Source organism: Macrotis lagotis, chromosome 1, assembly GCF_037893015.1.
Source record: "Macrotis lagotis isolate mMagLag1 chromosome 1, bilby.v1.9.chrom.fasta, whole genome shotgun sequence".
Taxonomy (NCBI): domain Eukaryota; kingdom Metazoa; phylum Chordata; class Mammalia; order Peramelemorphia; family Peramelidae; genus Macrotis; species Macrotis lagotis.
In genome coordinates this window covers 91,598,260-91,624,457 of record NC_133658.1, presented here as the reverse complement: position 1 = coordinate 91,624,457, position 26,198 = coordinate 91,598,260, and the positions used below count along the sequence as shown (strand labels likewise).

The 26,198-nt window shown below is 34.2% G+C and overlaps 1 long non-coding RNA gene across 7 annotated transcripts in view; it reads left to right on the top strand.

Moving 5' to 3' along the window:
- Positions 1-26,198, top strand: part of LOC141500931 (uncharacterized) — a 405,792-nt gene that overhangs the window by 70,875 nt on the left and 308,719 nt on the right. For 3 of the 7 annotated variants that reach the window (XR_012472086.1, XR_012472089.1, XR_012472083.1), the window contains exon 1: positions 22,016-24,331. The exons of 2 other annotated variants lie outside the window; for them this stretch is intronic. This is a non-coding gene — a long non-coding RNA (uncharacterized LOC141500931). Of the gene's footprint in view, positions 1-22,015; positions 24,332-26,198 lie in introns of those variants that run through there. 2 more of the 7 variants (XR_012472091.1, XR_012472087.1) reach the window with 2 other exon arrangements.

Here is a 26,198-nt window from a genome sequence, read left to right as displayed (position 1 = left end):
TTTTTTTAAACCTTATGAAAAATACACACACACACACACACACACACTCACAGAAAGGGGGGGAGAGAGAGAGAGAGAGAGAGAGAGAGAGAGAGAGAGAGAGAGAGAGAGAGAGAGAGAGAGAGAGAGAGAGAGAAAGTAAAGGCTTATTCTTAAAGTACTTTTGCCTTCTTATTTCCCTATAATATTCATTTTGCTATTGGAACTTTTGTACACACATCTAGACTATGAGACTTGAGAATAGGCAGGTTATGTTTTATCAGGTGAGAAGACATGGCATATATCTAAGTACATGTTGCATCTTTCTCCAATAGAATATAAACTTTGAAGACAGGGAGTATTTGTTTCTATCTTTTTATGCCAAGCACCTATATAGTGAGCATTTAACAAATATTTATGTATTGTTAATGATGTAAATTTTACTCCAACACTTAGAACAGTGACCTTAACATAGCCAAAAACTATATATTTTCCGTATTTGAATATGAATACTATATAAATTTATATGCATTTTCCCCTATTAAATATTTTCTATCAACTTGCTTGGGTTCATTTGTAAGTCTGTTAAAAATCTATTATGAGAGAATGAATTGCTTGAGAAAAATCAGTGAAGGTAACTGAATGCTTTCCCCAACTGCCCTATTAATTATTTTCTAATCAAGACTGATAAAAGATTCCCATCCTTCCTTTTAAAGGATGAGTTTCTTCCTTACAACTCTAATAAATGAAGTTTGACTTCCTCAAAAATGTTTCATTCTTTAACTTTAGTGATCTAATTATGTCATTGTAAACTCTGTGATTTTAATTGAAATGCCTCAGCTTTCCTTATGTCCTAATCATTCTTTTTTTTTTTTTTTTTTTTTTAGGTTTCTTCAAGGCAATGGGGTTAAGTGGCTTGCCCAAGGCCACACGGCGGTAATTATTAAGTGTCTGAGACCGGATTTGAACCCAGGTACTCCTGACTCCAGGGCCGGTGCTTTATCCACTGCGCCACCTAGCCGCCCCCTGTCCTAATCATTCTTAAAAAAAATATCAAAAACCCCAACAACCTGAAACTAGACTTCTTAATTATGAAAAGAAAGACTTCCTTCTTTGTGCTTCCATGATTTTAAGGGATAAAAACATTTTTCTTGATTAAGTAAGCAATATCACTAAAAGAAAAGAAAATCCACATAAATTAGCTTCGCATAGGTGAAATTGTTGGCTTACAAGAAGTTTTAATCTCTTAAACCAATGAAAAAATTCCTTAGCTGTGGTATAGTGGAAAGATCACTGAAGAAGGACAGGCTATATAAAAAGTGCAGGGAGGGGCGGCTAGGTGGCGCAGTGGATAAAGCACCGGCCCGGGAGTCAGGAGGACCTGGGTTCAAATCCGGTCTATGACACTTAATAATTACCTAGCTGTGTGACCTTGGGCAAGCCACTTAACCCTGTTTACCTTGCAAAAAAAAAAAAAGTGCAGGGAGCAAGTCATCAGTATGGGCAACTCTGTGTTTGTGAAATCCTTCCATCCATCCTTGAATTTGGCAACCTGTCTAAGACAAAATAGATAAATCTTAAGGAGTTTTCTGAAGAGCAAAGAGATTGTGCCTTGTTTAAGGTCATAGAATCAGTAAGTGAATTTTAACTCAGGTCTTCCTGACTCCAAACCGTCCACTCCATCCATTTTACTTATGTTTTTATTCATCGAGACACCTGGATTCAAACCTGTTTTCCACTTTTGTGACTCAATTTCCTCATCTGCAAAATGATGGACAAACTTAAACTGAATGATGTTTAAAAATATTTTCCAACAATAATATTCCATTAATCCTAGTTAAGGCTCATAAAATAATTACTGGGTGATCTTTCCTAAATCACTTAACTTGTCTGAGTGTTAGTTTTGTCATCTGTGAGACAAATGATTGGGGTCTCATGATTTATAAAATCCATTGTCATTCTGCAACTTTATGATTTTGTGATACAAAGAAAGGCCAAACTTTTTTTTTTCATATGAGGTACATCAGTTGATTAATTTTGCCAGAAATCTTTCTATAATAATATTAATCAACCTATTTTTCTCTGTAGCTTTAACGTTGAGTATAGCTAGTCATGTGCACAAATAAAGAACTAGAACAGTTCTAAAAAGGTACCATTACCAAATGCTTGTTTTCAACCCCAATACTGTAGAATAATCAACTTTTCTTTAAACACCTGTTCTTTGTAAGTATATTTGGGTGTGATGCCAAGAGCAATTAGAGACTGAGAATTTCCTGCATCTGTTTCTCAATTTGCCAAAGTCTGAAGCAATATCTATTATCTATACAGCATTTTATTAAAGATACTTCTGCAATAAAAATGAGAGAACGACTTGGGGAGGGGGTAGTTAGGGTTCAGTGTAATGCTATGAGGACCCTGATTTTAAAAGAGGAAATGAGTACAATTAGAGGGAAGCATCCTCCAAAATATTTTTTTCACATATCTGTCTGCCTTTGCTCCACCTCACCCCAGTAAGGGTCTGCAGGCATAAAAAGGACAGTCTGGACAAAGACAGACCTTGATTTCAAGCCTTTAGCTAAGCAAAAGGGTATCCTTCCCTGAAATAAATGCTCAATAGTAATCTCAATTTACACTTTTGCTCTGAATGAAATTCCAGGTGCAGTCTCTGTTTTCATCCCAGTATCTCTGCTCCATCTTCATTGAGAAGCTTTGAGGATCATGTTGCTCCCTCTATACGGTCCCTGCTATGTGCTACTTTCTTTTCCCCTCTTCCTTAGTCTTTAGCTGCTGCCTGGAGTCTCCATTTCACTTGGGTGCTCACTGGCACCATAAATCTTTCTCCTGCTGCCTAGGTCTAGAAAGCTTTCCTGACTCACTTGAGTGATTTGACCCATCAGTTCTTGTATCCTTGATGGGATTTCACCCCTGAAATTAGTTCCCTTCTTTTTGAAAAAGTCCAATAGCAGTGTCTTACCTCTGTGAGATTCAGGAGGAAGGTAAGGGTTAATTACTTAAGTCAAATGCCAACTCTGGCCGTGGCTATAGTGGTCAATGGTCAAATTAGATAAAAGACACAAAGACTGCATAGAATAAATTCTTTAGCTTGGATTTTTCCCTCATTTGATTTTATCTGCATATTCCTTTATAAATTTCACGTACTGTGATTTTAAATTTCTTTTTGCCAATATCACTTTCAAACTATCTTCTCCTTAATAGATAATCTCTATATACTTCTATGGTCAAAATATCCATACCAAGCTGGCAAGGAACTATATTGAACTTATGTATATCGATTCTTGGGTAAAAAGTATTGATATTTCACCCAATCTTTCTAACTGAAGATACTTTGGACAAGATATTTAATCTCTTAACCTCAATTACCTCATCTGTAAAATGGGGTAACAATTGCACCCATCTCACAGAATTGTAAGAATTAAACAAAAATAAGTAATATATTTTATAAACTTTAACAGACAGCATAAATCCTAGCTATTATTGTTTTTTTATTGTTAACATTCCTTCCTCTCATTAAACATGACTTTAATTCCTCTATTCCAGAATCCTTTCATCCTAAAAATTACCTCCTCCAGAAAACCTTCAAATATATGAAATAGATTAAATGATCTCTTGGGCTCCTTTCAGTTCTTAGAGTCTCTAATGATTCCAAGAAATATGTTATTTCCCTTATAAATATCTATACATACATACACACATGCACATTTATGTATATATATACACACACACATATATACATAAATACATATGGATGTGCATATAAACACCTAATATTTATATTTATATAGCCTCTAAGGCCATGATGAAATGCTACCAGTTCCATGAAACCTCTCTTGATCTTCTAAATAGAAGTGATCTCTCCATCATCAGAATTCTCACAGCAAATATTTTTTTACCTCCTTTTGAACTCAAATGTTATTTTGTGCTACTGTTAAATCATGTTTCCCTCTTTAAGAGATCATAAAATCATTGAGGGGAGGAAATGTGGATTATTTGCCTGTCCATCTCCCCAGCACATAGCATAGGGTTCCAAACACAGACAATGTTTGATATATATTGTTTTAATTGAATGGTCCTAACATAACTCTCATTAGTATTACTTTAAAACATTTGTCATAACTAACATTTATTGAGATAAATTACTAAGGATAGCAGAATACTATGACCCTTGGTGGCTTCCCTACTAACCAAGCCTAATTAAAGTTTGGTTCACAGAATTGCATAATGTGAAGAATTGGAACTTCTTCATTCAATCTCTTTATTTTTTAAATCAACACTTCTATAAAAATGTAAGTACTTCCATCATTCTTAAGCTTTACCAATCTTTTATATCCAGGTGATATGGATACTTACAGAGTCTATACATTTTAATATACTTTATATTACATAGAATACTTATAGAGTCTATTACTGATGTTTACATAAGGGGAAGACTGATAAAATATGGTGAGACTAATATTGGAATGTCAGGGTTGTAAGGATGGGATGGGAAAGAAGGGGGAGACTGGAATTCCATAAAACAACTTAATAATTTTGCCATGACTAATCCTGATTCATAGTGTAATGGTTAGTTTTTTGGGATTCTATACTTTGTACTTGTCTAAGCTTATTACATATTATTTTGCATCATGGTTTTATATATATATATATATATATATATATATATACATGTATTATTGGATTATAAACTGCAAGAACAGATAATATATCTTGTCTCTTTGTTATTCTAGCACCTAGAACTGTGTTCTCTGTAGAGTCAGTAGTAATTTTAATAAATTGTTGAAATTACCTATCCAGTCATCTGCTTAGATAGGTGTTTTGCCATAAGTGGATTAATTTATAATATCATAGTAGCAGGAGAACTAGATTTGGAATAAAACAAAGAAACGCAATGGTCTTGTGGTCAAATCCTGGCTTTGTCTTTCTACTACTGTGATGTTGAGAAAGTCAACTTCATTTGTACTCAGTTTCTTAATTTGTATTGTTTACTGGTATCTTAAAACTGAAAGTCTGGATTTAATCTTGGATTCTCTCACATAAACTCTTTCTTTTGGCTCATGACCCTCTTATATTTTTCTCTGGAAACAGTAGAGTTTGATTTGATTTTATATTTTCACTAAGAATAATGAAGCACTAAAGATAGGAGGGCTTTATCCAATTGTTTTAAAAAGACCCAAAACATGGAGACTTTATATTTGCTTTCATACACAAATATACTTTCCATTTCCCTCTCTTGTGACTTTTTGTCTTCTGTGGGAAGACACTGTGGAAGCCCCACTGTGCTGTTTGTAATTTGTGCTGTATTTCTACTTCCCTATGCTTCCTTAATTCATAGAAAATACTTAGCAACTTTAGAGAACTGATTTATTTTATTAGACCTGAATGATCTGCATAACTTGGCATTATTGTATCAAAGAAGGATGCATTTTGAATTTCTTTTCCTGACTTTGGCATTATATATTATGCACAGTTTCTTCTATTTGAATGAACTCTTTTTCTAAGTTGAGTAGACTTGGCCTAGGAGCTTTCTTGCTTAATTCAGATGTGGCTCATCAACTCCTCCCTGAGATCAGGAGGCTGGTTCTAGGAAGAATTCCTCTGTTGTTGGGAGCCAGGGTCTCTAAGCTGTTTGACACAGTCACAGCAAGAAGAGTCAAGGCAGTCACACTGCCTGATGGAACAACATTTCCTTCTTCAATATATATATATATATAATATATATATATATATATATATATATGGATTCCCTGTATGTATACCCATATTTATAGGTCTAATTATTGATTGCAAAACTTACTCATCTTAATAGTGGAATGACTATAAAGGAAGGACTTCAGAGAAATTCCTTGAATAAAACAGATTGTGAACTCTGTCCAAATTTAACAGGACTGCCTCTCCCTGAGACATACAAAAGACTTCAACATTATAAAATCTCTGGAAAACCCAACACTGGGAATTCCAAGGAGATGTCAGAATATATACAGGGAAAACAGATACAAGATGGGTCAGATAGAATTCCAGGGAAATTAATAGTTTTGTCCCCCTTACCATACACAGGAATATATGAAAAAGATGGTGAGAAAATAGTACAGGTGACCAATATGTGAACTCTAACAGCCTTAGTTTATTGGGAAAGAATAAAAAAGTTATAGAAACCATAGTGTCTATGAACAAGGGATGAAAGGAAAATTGGTTATTATTGAAGGAGTCAACGGAGGGGTGGACAAACATCACTACCCTCACTATAGGTTGTCAAGGGAGCATATTGAAAAGCATTACACATGTGGCACAAAAACATAGAAGCATTCCATTAAACAAATTATATCAAAGATTATTATCAGGAAAATTCTGCTTAATTAATAACTTTACTATGCAGCAACAAACTAGGCAACAGGCAGGTTGAGGTCATCACGGTCTGAGCAGGGACAAGAAAATTAACTACATGATTGATAATCACACTTTTAACCACTACATGATCAAACTTGTAACCATATGAACTATATGATTAATGATGAAAATTGTACACTTTTGTAACCAAGGAAATTATTTTAGTTTGCTTGTTTGATATGATTCTGAGAGTATAAAAATAAATCTAAGCAGCTGACAGTCAGTCAACCTGCCTTTACCCACTTGTTGACTCAACTCATTTCACAGACTCTATCCCTGCTGTCAGATTCCAAGGACCCCACGGAGGCTGGACCCCCACACTCTGTCATTCTGACATTGCTTTGAACAGATGCTATCTCTGTGGCTATGTAGGTACCCTGCTGTGGGGACCTAGTCATTCCTTGGAAGGACCAGGTTGATAGGCAGAATTTTTTTCCAGGAATTGAAGACTCCTATCATCTTTCTATCTATCTATCTATCTATCTATCAATTAATCTATATCTATCTATCATCGATTTATTTATCTTTATTTATCTGGATATAGATATAGATATATACTTGTCTTGTTTTCTTACTCCCTCTAACTTTCCTTCTAAAGGGGAAATCCAAGTGTTTTACCAAGGAATATAACCTTGACTTTATTATCATGGTGCTATTAATCATGTAGTGTGATGATCATCTCATTGTTGGTATAACTCAATATATGTAAACTCAATATATGTAAACATCATCAACAAAGCACTTCATATGGTATTAAAATGGCCCAGAGAATAGGAGGGTCGCATATTATTAAACTTGCAGAGGAAATTTCACAACTCAATAATGTGAACCATCTATTTCTGACAATTCTTTTGGAAATAAAAGAAGTGAATCATTCAAAGGAAAGGAACCTCCCTGATTTCCTGGCTACAAAGATGGCCATTACCATTTTCCCAGTAAAGTTTGATAGAATCCACAATTTCCCTCATATGAACTTTACCAATTGAAAGGAGAATTCTCTGCAAATTTTCTATTTAGTACCTTATTTTGTCTCTTTGTGTTATTTCTTATGAATACCCTTTATACCTGAATTTCAACCTCCCTCTACAAACATAATCCGCAAAAGGCTCTAGGCAAGCCAGTCAGATTATTGCTGTTTAATCTTTCTGGTCACTCAATCCCATCTTCATATTTTTCCCACAAGGCCTTTGAGGATTTCCCGCCTAGGTCTGTGCTCCTAGTTTCTCATTAGCTTCCTCTCAGGGTGACAGATCAACTAGTGCCCAGAATTTCTTCAAATTCTATCAAAATCATGCTATATTATCCTATTTTGGGGTACCAGTACATTTATGAAGTAGATTTGTTAATCTTCACAGAGAAAACCTAGAATAGAACATTGATAAAGCAGGAGACTTTAATCTTTGCTTTTTAATAGTACTTTTTTGTAATGGTAAACCTAAGTAAATGAGGTGTAATATTGGTGAAATTATAATTATTATTATTTGAAAGAAATAATTTTAAGGCCTTTTATTAGCTCTGAAGAAAGTACAAATGCTAAAAAAAAAGAAATCTTGCCACTTTGCTGATATTACCTATTTATCAAGAGCAATTCAAGAAAGATCAAATAGACTGATTGCCAGCTATTATTATCATATTTTAAAAGATATTTCATCTCATCAGTGTATGTTGACACCACTGACATGGAGACAAGTTTTTATCTGGTTTACTATTTGCTGTAGTTGTCTTAATTTTGGCGACTTCAAAATTACTTTATATATTTTTGTAAACAGTCTCAAAAATTTTTTATAGTGAAGTCACTTGACTCTTTTTGTCTCAGTTTCCTCATCTGTCAAATGAGTTGTAAAAGGAAATGACAAATCACTTTAGTATCTTTACCAAGAAAATCTCCAGTGAGCTCATGAAGAGTCAATCACTATTGAAATTATTGAACAACAGCAACCTGAATGTGAACACACTGATAATGTCTTCATTCTGAATTCATCCACCATATTTCTTTAGACCTGATCTTGGAGTTAGGCAGTTATTCCCAAACATTAGATTCCCCCAATAAAAGTTTTCAAAGGAGGAAAATGTCTGTCTGATTAGAAGAATGAGTATATACTTATGAACATTGTATCTTCTACTGAAAGTAAACTCAAAGAGCATCTTCACTCTGTCTTCAAGAACCAAAATAATGTCTGGCACCTAGTAGGCCTAATAGATGTGTAATGATTGTTTGAGATGTAATTGAGTCAAATAAACCATAAAGGATGATTGTTCCTTTTGAAACTTATTCATTCCAATTGTCACCTAAATTTATAAGGCATGCATAGGTGTGTTTTTATATACACAGGTTTAGGCACACACATATTATGTATATATATATATATATATATATATATATATATATATATATATATATATATATATACATAATATGTGTGTGTATATATGTATACATATGAACATATAGTTTCCTTCTCTATAAAATGAGAGCATTAGACAAAATTACATTTGACTCCTTCTCTGTGCTTTCATATACATGAATAGCCCAAATTCTGCTTCAGCAGTTTTCCTACTCTTGGTTTCTTGCAGAACTTTATTATCAAAAATCTCTTCTTCAGATACTTTCTGTCCTCCTACACATAATTCCCTGGAGTGGTCACTTAACAGTCTACAGTCTTTTCTGGCTGACTAGCAGCCTCTGGTCAGCTACCTTACAGTCTTTTCATATCCATCAAATCAGCAATTCTGAGCTATTCAGCTTCACTCCATCTCTGCCTCTAAATTTGTAGCTAGCTCACCTTCACATTTTCTACTTGTATTGTTCTCTAGCAAGTCAATCATTCTTAAATTTGCATATTAAAGTGCCACATTAACAAATGGATGAGATTACCTTTTTCTCTATAGTAAAAATCAAGATACAATATAACTGAAGATAAATTGTCTTGGGGAGTTGGGGGGACTTGCTTTTCTTAAAAAAAATGGATCTGCAGAACTTGTATATGAATTATAGGAAGAGAGATGAGGGAAAATTAAGCCATTGAAAAGGAAAAAGACCCAGCACCAGAATGCTTATTTGTCTTTTCTCTATAATGTCTATCAATAGATTAAATTACTATATTTTGTCTTTGACATGATTTTTCTTTGTAATTATTGGGATTTCTGTTATAAGTCCCACTTTCTGAGGTTTTGAAACTCAACCCTGTGTTATTTGTAATTTTTTTTCTTTCATTCTTTTGGTCCTAAAAGTGAATGTTCCTTTTGTTAAGAGAGAATCTTTAGACCTCTGCTAGCATATGTACAAGTCCTGTGTAATGTTTCCTTAATATTTTTTCTATGAAATTATCTCTTTATTTTTTTATGTATGTCTTAGCTACATATCTAATCAATCACATATTCACTAAGGGGAACATGTACACAATTCTGACAGTTCTTCATCTCCTACCTTGCAAGGGCACATTGTATATCCTCAGTAAACATTTGTTGAATGGATAAAAGTTAGAAAAGGATGGAGGTAGTCCATCTAAATTAATTCAGTGAAATTTTTCAGATGAAATGCAAAAAAAATATGCATTATAGTTTTCTGTACCCCCTAATTTCCAGGACTCAATAAGACAAGGTGCACACTAAAGAGATCCTTATTGATAGGTCAGAAAAAGACTCTAATTTTCCAGCATCCAAGTAAATAGAAATGTGGGAGTCTGAGCAGGACAAATTAAGTTTGTATGAGTTTCAGTAAGAATAAAGAGGACTTCGACCTCACTGAAAGTCACAATAGGTGAAAGAAAGGAAAGAGGAAGTTGAAAATTGATATGAAGGAAAAACTAGACTAATGAAACTATGCTGATATGAAATAGCATGGTATAGGGGAAAACAGAAATGTATCTGATATCATAAGACCTAGATTTGAATCTTGGCTTTGTCACCTACTAACAGTGAGACCTTGGACAGGTCAAATAACTTTTATCAATTTCAGTTTTCTCATATATACAATAAGCTTGTTGCACCAGATGGCATCTGAGTTTACTTCTAACTTTGGATTTATCACTCTTTTACTCTACATCTGGATTACTCTTACCGTCATAAGGTCCAGTTATATAGATTCTCTTTTAACAAAAGGAACTTTCATTTTTAGGACCAACATAATGAGTGAAATGAGAGAAAAAATTACAAGTAACACAGGGTTGAGTTTCAAGACCTCAGAAAGTGGGGTTTATATATAGCAGGAGTCTCATTACCTACAAAGAAACGTCATGTCCAAGCCAAATATATCCATTTAGAAATTTCTGGGCAGAGATTAGCAGATCAAAGAGCAGTGGTAAAAATATGCTTTATGTCCTCAGGCACAGAAGGGTAGGTCAAAGAAAGAACTTGAGGGAGGCATGAGGGAGGGAATACCCTCCACTCCCCAGTCTAAAATAATGAAATCAGATTTCTCTCTGACTTAATAATCTGATTTTAGGGGAGTCTTGCCAAAACTAAAATCTCTCCACCTGCTTGCTGGTGACTGAAATTTTTCTAACAAGGGAATAAATGTCTTGCATTCCAAAATTAGAAATGGAGGAATAAAAATGCAAATGCCCAGCTGAGAACACATACCCTTTTCAAACTCATTCCCACTTAAATACAATCGATCAATTAATCAACATGTATAAATGACTAATATCGAAAGCTTAAGAGGACAATAGGGGATCAGGAAACTGATAATGGGCACCACTCAAAAGAGGAAGAAGGACAAAGAAATAGAGACTGGGGAGATTTAATAAATTACGCAATTATATGTAAGGATGATCATTCATGGATAAAAAGACAATAAGTGGAACTGTTTCTGTTGTGTGTGGGTACTCTATATCTGCTGTGCAGTGGATAAATTGTCATTGAATAATTTAATATTTGTTATCATTGATGTGCATCTATCATGTTTTGCTGTTTTAACTTAATTTGCTAGTCTTTTAGGAGATTTGTATTTTGAAGAATAAGGGAAACATGAGGGTATATGAATTTCTACTCCAATTTCATTAAAAGTTTCATGGGAACTACTAAAGGAATAGCAAAATAAGGGATTTAACTGCAGTTATCTCTCTTTTAGATCCCACTCCAGTGTGGGAGAGATGCCAAGAAATAGATAAATTGCCAGGAGACAAACAATATGAAAGGAAAGTAGAGAAAAACAAGGATTGTGCAAAACCTAAGTGATTCATCAGTTTCCTTGACAAACAAAATTTGGCACAAAATTCTTTTCAAATCAAATTTTAAAAGTTTAACAAAAACATATGGTTATATGGTTTAAAAAATGATATCTGTAACATGGTCTCATTGACCTCCTCCTGAAAGTGGCAGACATGAATTGACCATGTGAAGCTTAATATTTAGTAAGACTTCCTAACTTTTCTTTCCAAGGTGATCTAGTCTTTTTCCCCCCCTTCTTTTATTAAAATAACAGAGAATCCCCTTTGAGGTTTATCTGTAGGGAAGTCATTTTTCAAGGTCTATAAATTTTTCATACTGGGTGTAGAAGACAGACTCTTCTTCTCCTGATTCCTATTTGGAGGCCAGGTACATACATAGTTCCTCCTAGCTATTATATCCTCTGGAATGTTTAAAACACCAACCTTTATTTGATGAATGCTATTCATTTTACTAATACAAAGTATTTCTTTCTAGCATATTCCTTTTTATGAGTATTCTAGTCTGTGTGCATAATAATAAAAAACACAACTTCTTAAAAATCACATCAATAACACTTTAGGGAGAAACCTGCCCACATACATTATTGCATCCTATCATCTAGTTCAATAAAATAAAGTCCTCTCATCTTGGCAGAAAAGATTTAGTTTGTTCTCTCTAAACAAATGTTGCTCTTTATTATATCCTCAAGAACTAAATTCCCCAAAGGGGGAGAGTTTATTTTGTATTTTTGAAATTATTCATTGCCACTTTCCTTGGTATAAAGATTAATAAATATATGAGAGGAAAACTACAAGCATTCTGATATTTGTTGTTAATAAAACATTTTGAATTGATACACTATTTGAAATAGGCAGAAGTGTGTTTGGTGAGATAGGTCAATGGTTACAAAAAAGGTCTCAAGATTTGGGTACTCCATCTTTGTTTTGGAGTCTTGTCTTAAAGAAGTACAGCCTTGAATTTTTCTTTTTTTAATTTTTTAAAAAAATTTACAATTTTTCCCTAATCTTGCTTCCTTCCCCCCAACTCCCACAGAAGGCAGTCTGATAGCCTTTGTGTTGTTTCCATGCTTTAAACTGATCAAAATTGAATGTGTTGAGAGAGAAATCATATCCTTAAGGAAAAAGTAAAATATAAGAAATAGTAAAATTACATAATAAGATAACATTTTTAAAAAAAATATTTAAGGTAATAGTCTTTGGTCTTTGTTTAAACTCCACAATTCTTTCCCTGGATACAGATGCTTTTCTCTATAGCAGATACCATAAAATTGTCCCTGATTGTTGCACTGATGTCCATTAAGATTGATCATCAAGCCCATGTTGCTGCTTTGGTGTATAATGCTTTGGTTCTGCTCATCTTGCTCAGCAGCAGTTCATGCAAAACCTTCCCAGGCCTCTCTGAATTCCCATCCCTCCTGGTTTCTAATATAACAATAGTGTTCTAATGTGCATATGTCACAATTTGTTCATCCATTCCATAACTGATGGACATTCACTCAATTTCCAATTCTTTGTCACTGCAAACAGAACTGCTATGAATATTTTTGTAAAAAGTGATATTTTTTACCCTTTTTCATGATCTCTTCAGGATATAGACCCAGTAGTGGTATTGTAAAGCCTTGAATCTTAATGTGAACTATAAACTCCTGAGGAGTAATGGCTTCTTTTTTCTTGGTTCACCTACAGCCTAGAAGAGCTCCTTGAATATAATAGGAATACTTGGTGTTTTGGATTGAATTAGTGGTCTAGGGATGATTATCATTTAAAAATTGGTTTTTGGCAAACATTTGGGGATTGATTTTTATCCAAATTTTTAATTTAATTTTTAACCAAATAATTTAAAATGTGAAATATCTCTTCCCAATAGGGATAACTGCTTGGGAAATAAAATCAATCAAATAACCAAAGGACTAGATATTAATATTGAAATGATATGATTGACAGATCTTTGTCCCCTTTCCATTTGATCAACATTTTACAATCCACACTTTTTTCTAGCTACTATCTTGTATAATAGTTCCTGGAACTTTCAACTTTTAAACCCGATTCTCACTGGAAGAAGGTTCCATTGGACACAATCACTCTAACAGTATTCTAATACATCCAAGCAATGCAATATCATAGAGACACTGAATTTTCTGAATCAGGGGAGAGCAGAAGCAGAATTTTTGCTGTGATACTTGCTTTCCTAAGACAACCTGTGCAATTATTGGCACTCAGTTTCTTAATCAGTAAAATAATGATCATACTATTTGTACAAGGTAGTTATCAAGAAAGTGCATTGTAAACTTTAAATTATTAATCACATGACTTCAGTTCAATTTAACTAATATTTATTAAGGATCCACAAAGTGTAAAGCACTGAACCAAGTGCTAAGAATAGGGATCTACCCTGAAACTTGTAATGTCATTAAGCATAGGGAATTCTCAGATGAAGAATTGCAAATTGACAATGTAGAATTTTTCATTTGATCTATTGTGTCTATTATTGGGTGCCTATATGCCAGTTTGACTGGATAACAGTATATGTTGCATAGAATAATATAAAAGTCTGGAAAGATAGGTTTGGACCAAGTTATGAAAACTGTATACATCAAACAGGAGAGTTTACATTTGATCCCATTTGCACCCCTAGACTTAGTATTTTGGTTGGCACGAAGTAAGATTTTAGTAAATATATTTTGCATTCATTCATTCATTCACTAGGGAGCTACTGAAGTTTCTTGAGTAGGGGATTAACATGGTCAGATTGGTTGAGAGAATCTCCGTAGCAGTTATATGTAGGATGATTGGGACAGACAAGACAGGAAGACTGTTAGGAGGCTATTCCAGTGGTCTAGATCAAAGCTGATGAGGTCCTGAACTAGGATAATGGTCTTGTGAGTACAGAGAAGGGCATAGCTTTGCGAGATGTTACAGAGGCAAAAATGGCAACTTCTTGAAAATGTGGGGTGAGAGAAAGTGATGAGGAAAGCATAAGATCAAGTTTGAAAATCTATTTGACTGGAAGGTTGGTGGTGCCCATGATAGAATTAAGGAATTTTGGAAGAGTGATTCTCCTTCATGTGTGGGTTGTACTTGATAGTCTTCTGAAGTTCCTTCTGTGATTCTATAGATCTATGTTGTTATAGGAATCCAAGAGAAAGATAATAAGGGATCAAGTTAGAATAACAGTCTTGTTGATGCAAAACAATGTAGGAAAAACCTGTAACGAAAGTTGTACCTATATTTGGAAATAGATTATTTAGAAGATAAGTCTTTGTGTGTGTGTGTGTGTGTGCGTGTGTGTTTTGTGAGAGACAGAGACAGACAGACAGACAGAGACAGAGATAGAGAGACAGAAAGACAGAGAGACAGACAGAGAGACAGAGTGACAGAGACAGAGAGAAACAGAGAGACAGAGACAGACAAAGAGACAGACTGAGAGAGAGAAAGACATAAAGATAGAGATGGGCAGAGAGATAGGCAGAGAGACAGACAGAGACAGAGAGAGAGAGACAGAGACAGAGGGACAGACAGACAGAAAGAGAGAAAGATAGAGAGACAGAGACAGACAGATAGAGGCAGAGGGACAGACAGAGACAGAAAGAGAAAGACAGAGAGACAAAGAGAGAGACAGAGAAACAGAGAGACAGACAGGCAAAGAGACAGAGAGACAGACAAAGAGACAGAGAGATATAGAGAGAGACAGACAGAGAGACACAGATAGACAGAGACAGTGTCAAAGAGACAGAGAGAAGATTTAGGGGTGGCTATAATAAAACTACATGCCTAGGAATATAAGGTGGGAAACTTTAGAAGTAGAAAGCAATACTCTCTAGGGATTTAAACACACAAATGTAGTAAACCTAAAAGAAACCTTTGAGGTTCACTCCATCCATTGATATTATTCTACGTAAATATAACAGAATAGTAGCAGTAAATAAAGGGGCTAGAAGGGATGGAAAAAGAGTATGAGAAAAAAGAACCAACCAGCATTGGGGCCATGCTACCTACCTATGGAAAAATTGAAATATCTTAGAGAAAGCCAGGTTTCTGTGAACCTAATAAGATGGAGGGAATATGCAGAGACCTATGATTGTAAATTCTTTAAGGGAAGAGATTGTCTTTTACTTTTCTTTCATCTTTAAAGCTTAGCACAGTGCTGGTACCTAGTCATCACTTAATAAATATTTTTTCACTGACTAGTAATAAAAATAATTTTTTAATGGTGGTTTCAGAAGGCACAGTAAAAGGGGAAGACAAAGGAGGATTGGACCTGGGGAATGATATAGATAACTGATGAGGGATAAAAGGAATTCGAAGTATAGGTAGAAGTCATGTTTTTTGTTTATTTTTGGATTTTTTTTTTTGATTCAACTAAGTGTGTCTTTGAAAGACATAGATTAAAGCATCAGACAGTTCAATGGTAGTTAGGGCTATTGATTTTAGCACTTAATTTAATCAGATGATGATGCAAAGGTTGATGGTAATGACCATCAGGAAGGTCATTGAATGAATGAGGCCAGGTATCTTGATAAGATGGACTTGATAGGAAGGCTGCTTTTTCTTTTGGCCTGCTCAATCACCATCTTTGAGAGAGGCAGATTTGGGGGCTATGGTTGTGGATAATGTTGACAGTGATGACAAAGAGAAGATCCATGTGGTGAAGAAGACTCTTAGTTTACAACAATATCACAACCTCAGGAGAGGAAGTGTTGTGATAAACCTGAGGTAGTGGTCTCAGTGCTGATGGCAGCAGTATTTCTTTTCTCCTCAGTGGCATTGGTTCACCTACTTTGGTTGTGAAGTGATGGAGAGTTGAATGTATGTTGATTTATCAGAGGGTGTCATAGGTAGCACGTAGTCATAGAATATGAAATTCCATTTTCTTTCTTCTCTCCAGGTGTGTTTAAAAATATTTTGCCTTCTTGGTCTTCCTTCAAAGGACAATTCTTGAATGATCAATTTCTTGATCCCTCAGGAATTATTTTATATTAATTTGTATTTCTTTATATTTCTTTATGGACATTTAAAATTGTTTCAATGGAATATAAGCCCTTCTACTACAGGTACTTTTTTCCCCTTTTAGTTTTATATTTCCAGAATCTAGCATAGTTCTTTGCACATAGTAAGTGCTTAATGAATATTTATCTAATTAAATTGAAATGTAAGGTAAATCAATCTCTGTTTCCACCAATAGCAATGACACTGTCAGGATGGTTTGTTAGCAAGGAAATTTTTAAACTCAATTCCTGAGAAGTATTAGGGTTGGGGTACTACTCTCCTAATAATTTGTGAAGGAAGGTGAGCACTATGTTATTATCATTATCATTTTTATTAGTTATCATTATTTAAGAGACTTAAGGTCCTCTTTGGACTTGGTTATCATCTCTGATGCTGCTTTCAAGTAGGAGAGGGCATTTTTTGAGTTCTGTCTGATTGTAAAGAGACACAAGTAAGACCTTGTCAGCCCACATATGCATGCAGAAGTCAAATAGCCTCTGTCCTTGGCAGAGAGTAAATAGCCCTGTTCTGGGAGCATAATTAACCTCTGGTGTTTCCTATTTGCTTATGCTGCTCTTTTTAATCATTTTACATTTTTTGGACTCAACACTTGACCAGTAGACCTAGACTAGCTACTAGATTCCTTGTGCCTCAACTTTCTTCTGCACCTGTTCAATCAGTCCCGTGCTACTACCCTCTGACCTCTAGAATATTATGAATTTACTCTAAGATGATCTTTTCCTAGATCTCTGAGATTAGTGCCGATACCAATTATCCTGGGAGTCTAGTGGGGGGGGGCAATAATTGCTTGAGACTGGGAGGCTGGTATAAATTCTGACTTTCTACTTGCAACCTTGTGATATTGCATCAGTTCCATTGATTTCACCTCAATTTTCTTATAAAATGTAGTGTTGGATTCATTAATTTCCAGTGTCCCTTCTAGCTAAAAAAATCTTCTATCTTATAATCTTTGGCCTACATACATGAACTTTATTTCCCTCATAAATTTTTTTCCTGTTAGAAAATATATTATATTTGAATTATATTTTAGATAATAATTGTTTTTTTGTTTTTTAGGGGTTTTTTTTGTAAGGCAAATGGGGTTAAGTGGCTTGCCCAAGGCCACCCAGCTAGGCAATTATTAAGTATCTGAGACCGGATTTAAACCAGGGTACTCCTGACTCCAGAGCCGGTGTTTTATCCATTATGCCACCTAGCTGCCCCTAGATAATAATTGCTAATGCAATCTGATTGTAAACCAAAGAAGGCAATAAAAAGAACAAATTTAAATGATTATTAAACAAATCATTCTGTCAATATATTGAGGAATTAGAAATGGAAAAAGTACAAAAAGACTTCTCTCTGTAAACAAATGTCTTCCTAACTCTAGCCATCATGACTAATCTCTTAATCCAGTATAAGGAGACTCATTCACAAATGCTTGATTAAACCTTGCCAGTCATTATAGTGAATATACAGTCTGATTAACTAAATCAGAGCTGGACAATAAACATTACTCTGCATTGTTAAAATAAAGGAAAGAAAGAAGCAATTTCTGATTATCCTTTCTCTCCTAGATTTTTGCATTAAAGATCAAAATTCTGGTCAGTGTTGGGAGATGAACAAGACAGTGTTTAAAAGTAATCCATTATTTCAAAAACTTAAAATTTTTTAAAAAGTAAGAAGTTCGAGTTTTGAAGTCCTGGATAAATTTGTATGAGGGGATTCTTCATATTAATGGAGCTCAGCAATTCTCCTGCAACTTATAGTCTCAGAAAGGAGACAGGTTAAATGAATTACTCAAAATCTCAGTTATTATATGTCACAGGCAGGATTTGAACCTAAGACTTCCTGACTCTAAGTCTGACTTTTTTATATATCATTTAATGATTTTTTTCCTCTACATCTGTGAAAATCGAAAGAGTAGTAATATTAATAATGAATTATCATTCCATTTCCTCTATTAAGAGTGAAAGTGAATAGTCCAACTTCTTTTCCAAGAAGGTACAAACAGTCCTAGTTTTGAAGCTCATGTGTCTAAAAGCATCAGCTTCTCTTGGATATCATAAATAAACAACATTCAGGAGATTGCATTGACTGGAAGTCTCACACCTTATAAATCAGCACATAGCTTGCCTAGAGGATAGAATAAATTCTGAGAAATCAATCAAGGTTTGGTTCCCAAGAAGGAGGAGTAGATGAAACCTAAACTTTAGTGATTGAAATGAATGAAACAAGCCCTAACCTTAAAAGATCATGATAAAATTAATTTCTTATGTGGTTAAAACTATCTTCAGACCTTTGTAAATAAATCTTATGAGCATCTAGAAAATTTTATATTAGACCATTATGTTCAGGGAAAGCATGTGCTATATAGCTGTGCATAAACATAAACATATCTATGTCTGAATTTGTCATGTTTTCAAGGAGTTTGAAATCCCTCTATTCAATTTATTGTTTATCAACCAGACAAAAGTAGAAAAATGCATTGCCTAGGACTAAAGTCACTCTGTCAATCCAAAAAATATTTAATTAATGCTAAACACTGAAAGCAGAAAGGGGTACAAAAGACAATCTGTGCTCTCAAGGAGCTAGAGGTCTAATGGAAACATGAAAAAACATTGTACAAATAAGTTTTAGTCAGGATGAATTGGAAATAATCAATAGAGGGAAGACACAAGAATTCAGAGCAATCAAGAAAGGCTTATTGAAGATGATAAACTTTGTTTTTGCCTGGAACTTGTAGGAAAATAAGAAATACAGGGTGCAGAGATGAGAAGGGAATACTAGTGAAAATACCCCAAGTAGGGAAATGGAGTTTGCTGTTTGAAGAACAGCAAGGATGTCATTGTTGCAGGATCACAGAATGAATAGGGGAAGGTAATAGTTAGGGTATAAGGAGATTGTAGGAAAGAGGAAGGAAAAAATTCTCATCATGGGGACATTAAGTGAAAATGATAATTAGTAGAACCAGTGTCTTATTTGACAAACAGCAAGTAGGCTAATATCATTGGATTCTAGAGCATGTAGGAAAGGAGATTACCATTTAAGGTAGAAGAAGAAAGAAAGGTTGCAGGAAGACCGAAGTTCCAGTGAGAGGTAGTGAAGGAACAAATGTTAGATTTAGGGTCAAAATGCTGAAGGTCAAACCATAGCTTGAAGGCTTGCTACTTATGTGATCATGGACAACCTCTCCTGTCCTCAATTTGCTCATCTGCAAAATGAAAGATTTGGATTAAACAGCTTCAGACATCCATTCTTACTCAAATTCATGTGAAACTGTTTGATTAGAATCATAAACATTTAGAAATATAAGGAATCTTAGTGGCCATAGAGATTTTTTATTAACAATCAAATTCCAATATTGTACAATATTTCTTTCTCTTTATAGCTATCACTATTTGCAATTATGTAAATTTTTCACAAAGATTAGCTAATTTTATTACAGACTTTCATGAACAAAAGGACAAATGTTTGCATAATATACCTTAGAGGGCCGAGATCCCTTATCTATATGCCATTTTACAGAGAAGAAACTAGTGTCTAGATAAGAAGCTGAAATGTCTCTTATGTGTATTTTTAACATAGCCCATGCAAAGACTACAGCAAACCTAAATTTCATACTTAATGGCTAATTGAAGTGATTACAATAATGGGATTTATATATCCCATCATTGTTTCCAGCTCTTTAGAAGTGATTGGCAATGAACTGAATCATTGAAAAATCAGAGTTTTCTCTGTTGAGCTATTCAGTGTTTATGAGAGCTGGAAGGCTAATTGGAAAGCAAAGAGCATATAGTGTTGACTCAGCTGTAAATGATGATCTTTACATTATGATTCTTATCCCATGAATCCCTTCCTTGAATTTCTCTCTACCTTAAAGAAATAGAGGATAATTCCAGTCAGGATGAAATTAGATTATGTTGAATACAGGGTTCACTAATAAGTAAAAATTAATAAATTGCAGATCTTTCTTTGGTAAAATACCAATTTAGTTGGACAAAATCATGTAAAAATAGTTCAATTTCATTAAACAAGAATTAAATACCTGTATGTGTTGGATTCCTGTTGTATGTTGGATACAAAAACAGAAAAATTTAATAGTACCTGTTCTCAAGGAACTTACATTCTAATGTGTGGTAACAATGGATCATAGAAATCAATATAACACTTTTCCCAAAAGACCTTGAAAACACAAGAACAATCATTTAATTTTTAAAAAAATTTCTACAGTTTATTCTGGGTTACCCTGATATAGAAAGAACTCTGGAAGACCTATCAAACTAAAAAAAATTTGAGTATAGGTCTGCTTGACTGACTGAGGATCTGCTTCACCAAGTAGGAAGGGGCTTCTCAATTAAACCTCTACTTATGCATATAAGCATCTATGAATGCATACAGTTGGGGTCATCATTCTTTCAGTTGGAGTGATTTGTCATCAATCAGTGACATGATGGGTCACTTTTAGTATTAAAGTATATTCAGGTGCAATAGTTTAGAATGTGTAAACGCTATCATTTAGTGATTTAAGCCTCCATCTGGAACCTTTTTTTTTTGGTAATCAATAAATAATAACCCAATACAATCTTGCATTCCTTAGTGGAATTTCAAGCAATTATTAGGTGGTACAGATGTGGTTCATTGTTGAACATAATTTTTAAAGATTTTAAGTTCAATCTTTATAAAAAGTAAAATACTCCTAATGGTTCATTTACATATATATATATATATATATATATATATATATATATATAGTAGTTGTTGATGTTCTCTGTCTCCTTATTTTTTCTCTATCAATAATTACTGAGAATTTTTCCATGCCTTTAGTATCTTCATCACTTTTTGATAGCTATTAAATAAGTTCCTCAGTTTCCTTCCTTATAGTTGTATCATTTCTTTTCTTTTATGCACCAGAAGCACTACTAGGTTTATATCCAAAGTTATTTTTAAAAAAGGAAAAAGACCCATATGTGCAAAAATATTTATAGCAGTTCTTTTTGTGGTGGCAAAGGAATGGAAATTGAGGGAATAACCACCAACTGGGAAATGATTGAAGTATGATTGGAGTATGATAGTGATGGAATAGTATTGTAGTGAAAGAAATAAAGAGCAGGCTGCTTTCAGAAATATCTGAAAAGCTTTACATGAATTGATGCAAAGTGAAGTGAGCAGAGCCAAAAAAAAAGCATTGTACACAGTTATAGCAATATGATACAATGATCAACTGTGAATGATTTGGCTATTCTCAGTGGTACAACAATCTAATATAATTTGGAAGGACTCATGATGAAAAATGCCATCCCTAGAGAAAGAACTAATTGAGTCTGAATACGGAACTCTGTTTTTTTCTGGGTTTTATTTTTGTTTGTGTTATCTTTTATAACATCTTTAATAGGGAGATATGTTTTACATGACTATATATATATATATATATACATATATATATATATGTATATATATATATATATATAATAATTGCTTGCCTTCCTTCTCAATGAGGGGGGAAGGAGAGACTTTGGAACTGAAAATGTAAAAAAAAATTTAGAATTCATGTTGGAGAAAATAAATTTGTAAGAATTCTATAAAAAAGTAAAATAACTTTCTTAAAAAAATGGTAGGTTCAAGTAGATCACTGTTGACAGTAACAGAATGTTATAATGATGATCCACTATGAAATACCTGATAACTCTGCTCAATGCAAAGATCCAAGACAATTCCAAAAGACTTAGAATGAAAAAATGTCATTCTTTTCCAAAGAGAGAAGCCTGATGACCTCTGAGTGCAAGTTGAAATATAATTTTCTTCCTTCCATTACCATTCATTTCTGGATCAATGCCATTGGTTGACAAGTCTGGTTATTAAAAAATTCATGGATACCTAGATTCATAATAATTTATTGTAGGAAATAATTTTAGTTTCTTTAAAAAATATTGATGCCTTTTGTTTTTATATAACTAAAATTTCCTCTTGTCTTCTTTCCTCCATTCCCAAATAACTATCCCATAATACAATTTTATAAAGAAAAGAAGAGGAAGGATGAAAATATTCAACAAAGTATTTGTATATTGAAAAAAGAATTCTGGACTTCTGGCTAAGATGGCTGAGAGCAGCCAGGCACTGTCCTAAGGTCTCCTGGCTTTTCCTTAGAAATAATATGAATCAAACCTCTTAACAGAATTCAGATCCATAAAATCCAGAAAAAAAGCAAAGGAGAAGAGCATCTACCAACAAGTTCTGTCTCAGGGGAACATGGGTAAGTTGGAGGCAGAGAGCAGAGAGCAGAGAACCAGTGTACGGGCAGTGGGATGCAGTGGGATGAGGTCCAGGTCTAACCTGAGAACAGCCCTGGAAGTTTTGGCTTTGTGAGTGGGCAGGAGAGCTTCAGCACAATGACTAGACATCAATCCAGTCAGCTCCACTGGCCTAGAAGACCAGAGTCTCAAACCTGTATTTTACAGTTAATATTTTCCCCCCGTGGGAGAAAGGGACTCTTTCCAGAACAAATAGATTAGCACCCTCAGCCTCCGCCCCCCCCCCCCAGGTGTGGGCAGCAGATCTCTCTCAGTACTGAGTGAATAATAAGATTAACTATATTGCCCAAGGGTCCATCACATATTATTCATGAATAATTCAGACACTACTGCTCCCCCCACCCCCTCAGACCTAGGGAGTGGGCCACAAATCAAGGGAACAGACATTCCACTACTGGCCAGTCCACTTAGAGTTACTAAGCCCACTAAGCAAAGCCTCTAGGTTTTTTTTTAAACCAAAGGTCTGTGAACCAGCCCCTCCCCCAACATAAGATCTAGGAAAATGTAGAAAAATCAGAGGAAAGGGGAGTCCATTGAAAGCTACCTTGAAGAAAAAGACTCAGAGAGAGCTAGAATTTCTGAGGAGAACATGAATTGGTCTCCAGCCCAGAAAGACGTCTTGGAAGAGATCAGGAAGGAGTTTAAAAATCAATTGGAAAAATAGGGAAAAGAAACCCATGAGAAAATTAACACCTTGAAACAAGAAATCAAATTCTTGGAAAGTACAATTGGACAAGTGCAAAAAAGAAAATAATTCTCACAAAACCACAACTGGGCAAAGGGAATTGCAAAAGGTAAATTAAGAAAATTCTTCTCTAAAAGAAAGAATGGGATCTGTGGATACTAATGACTTAATGAGACAATAAGAATCTGTTAAAAAATACCAAAAAAATCAAAAAAAAATTGAAGTAAACATAAAATCCCTCATCAGCAAAACTACTGACCTGGTGAACAGATCCAGAAGAGACAACCTAAGAATCTTTGGGCTTCCTGAACACATTGAGGAGTACAAAAGAAGCCTAGAACAATATTTCAGGTTATTTTGAAGGAAAGTTGCCCTAATATCATGGAACCAGAAGACAAAATAATTATTGATGGAATGCATTGATCGTCTCCAGAAAGGGATTCAAAAATGAGAACACCAAGGAATATTGTGGCTAAATTCCAGAACTATCAGATTAAAACTCCTGCTAGCAGCCAGAAATAAACAATTTAAATACCAAGGAACCTCAGTAAGGATTCCATAGGACCTGGCTGCATCAACATTAAGGGATTGAAGGGCCTGAAATATGATATTCTGAAGAGCAAGGGGGCTTGAAATGCAGCCAAGAATTCACTATCCTGTAAAACTGAGCCTTCCCTTCCAGGAGAAAAGATTGACATTTAATGAAATAGGAGAAATCCAGTTTTTCCTGATGAAAAGACCAGAGTTAAATAGAAATTTTGGACTTTAAACAGGAGACTCAAGAGACACATGAAAAGGTAAAAAAGGGGAAAAGAAATAGGTAGCATATCTCATAACTAGTTATCTGGAATAGTAGTTGGTATTTAGCCTGATCAGTATTCCTAAGTCTTTTAAAGTTGTTCATTTTTATAATACTGTTGTCATTGAATAAATTGTTTTCCTGTTTATTTTACCTTTCAAACAAATATTCCCAAGTTTCTTTTTTTTTCTGAAGCCATACCATTCAGCATTGCCTACAGAATGACAGAATTTTTTTTTTCACATTGATATATTATAAAGGCAACCACTTATGGGATTCTTTTTCTTTATTTTTCTCCTTCTACCAGCCTGCATCATGACTTTGGGCTTTAAGTTGGGTTAGAACTCTGTACACTGCTGGTAGGAAAGATGTTTCATGTTGCTACTTATTTAGAGGTGCTGTGTGTTTCATTATTCTAAAAGACAGTTCAGTTTAGGGACCTGAAATATATCAATGCCTTTAAAGTTATTTTTTATTGAGGAAATCCTCACCCTCCCACTCCCAGTCTGAGCACTGCAAATTTTGCTTGAAGTAGTGTGTTATCTACTAAAGCACACCATTCTTCTAGAAAAAGGCAAGTCACTAAAGTTTAGACTCACTGCAAGATCCCCTTACCTCATTACATAATATAGTTCCAACCCATGGTAATGTTCTTTTATGCTACCCTCCCACTGATTCAGGTTCTTCCCTTTTCTTTCTCTCCTATTTCAGTCTTTCATTTTATCACTTGATCCATTTTCTCATCAACCCCATTTTTGTTGAGATACTTCAGGACTTACTTTTCTTTCAATGGTTACTTTTGATTTAATTAGACATACAACACATTCTTCTATCTCTTCTACTGTCCCTATTCCTATATATATATATATATATATATATATATATATATATATATATATATATATATATATACATATATTTATAGATAGATATAGATATATATACATATATATAGATAGATAGATATAGATATCTATATCTATCTATCTATCTATCTATCTATCTATCTCCTATTTTTCAATTTATTCCTACAAAATTCATTGTTTCCCCTGAGAGTAGAGGACTGGGAGGTTTATTTTAAGGTAGTTCAGGAGTGTGACTTTATTGTTACTTCTCTTAGTTTTTTTTATTTCTGCTTCATTTTCACGTACTTTTAAAAAGAAATCTCCTTATAATTTTCATGTTATTTTAAAAAAATACTCGTAGGTGTTTTACTTTTTTCTACATTTCCCCCCTTCTCCTTTTCCTTTTGTTAGCATCTGGAGATCAAATTATTTGTTTTATTTCTTGTCATTTCCTTGGTAATTATGTTTTTTTTACCTTTCTTGATTTTTTTGTTGTTTGGTGTATATTCAGGTTGAATAACAGCTCATATTTTCATTGATTACATTCAGTTCTTCAAGGACTGTCATTTTTGTTTGCATATTGAGCTTCCTTGCTTTTCAGAATATATTATTACACCCTCTTCTATTGTTTCTAATGGGAGCAAAGTAATATTTTGTTTTTCAAATTATCTTTCCTTCTTATCTGAATTGCTTTTCCCTCATACTTGCAAAATTTGCTGTCATTGGAATTGCTAAATTTAACTATGGTATGTGTTGAAATTTGAAACTTAACCTTTTTTTTTCCTGAGATATGATTTATAGATCCTATTGGCTGATCCTTTGTTCTTGATGATCAAATATTCAAGCTAGTTTTATTGTATCATAGGATTTATTTTTTTTTTGACTTGTCATATTCTCCATGGTGACCTAAAATCCTTAGACTATCTCTGTGAATCATGGCTTTGAAACCAATGGGATTTGCTTGTGTTCAGGTCAGGTATTTCTGTGAAATATTTGAATTTTCCTTTTCTTTTTCTCTGA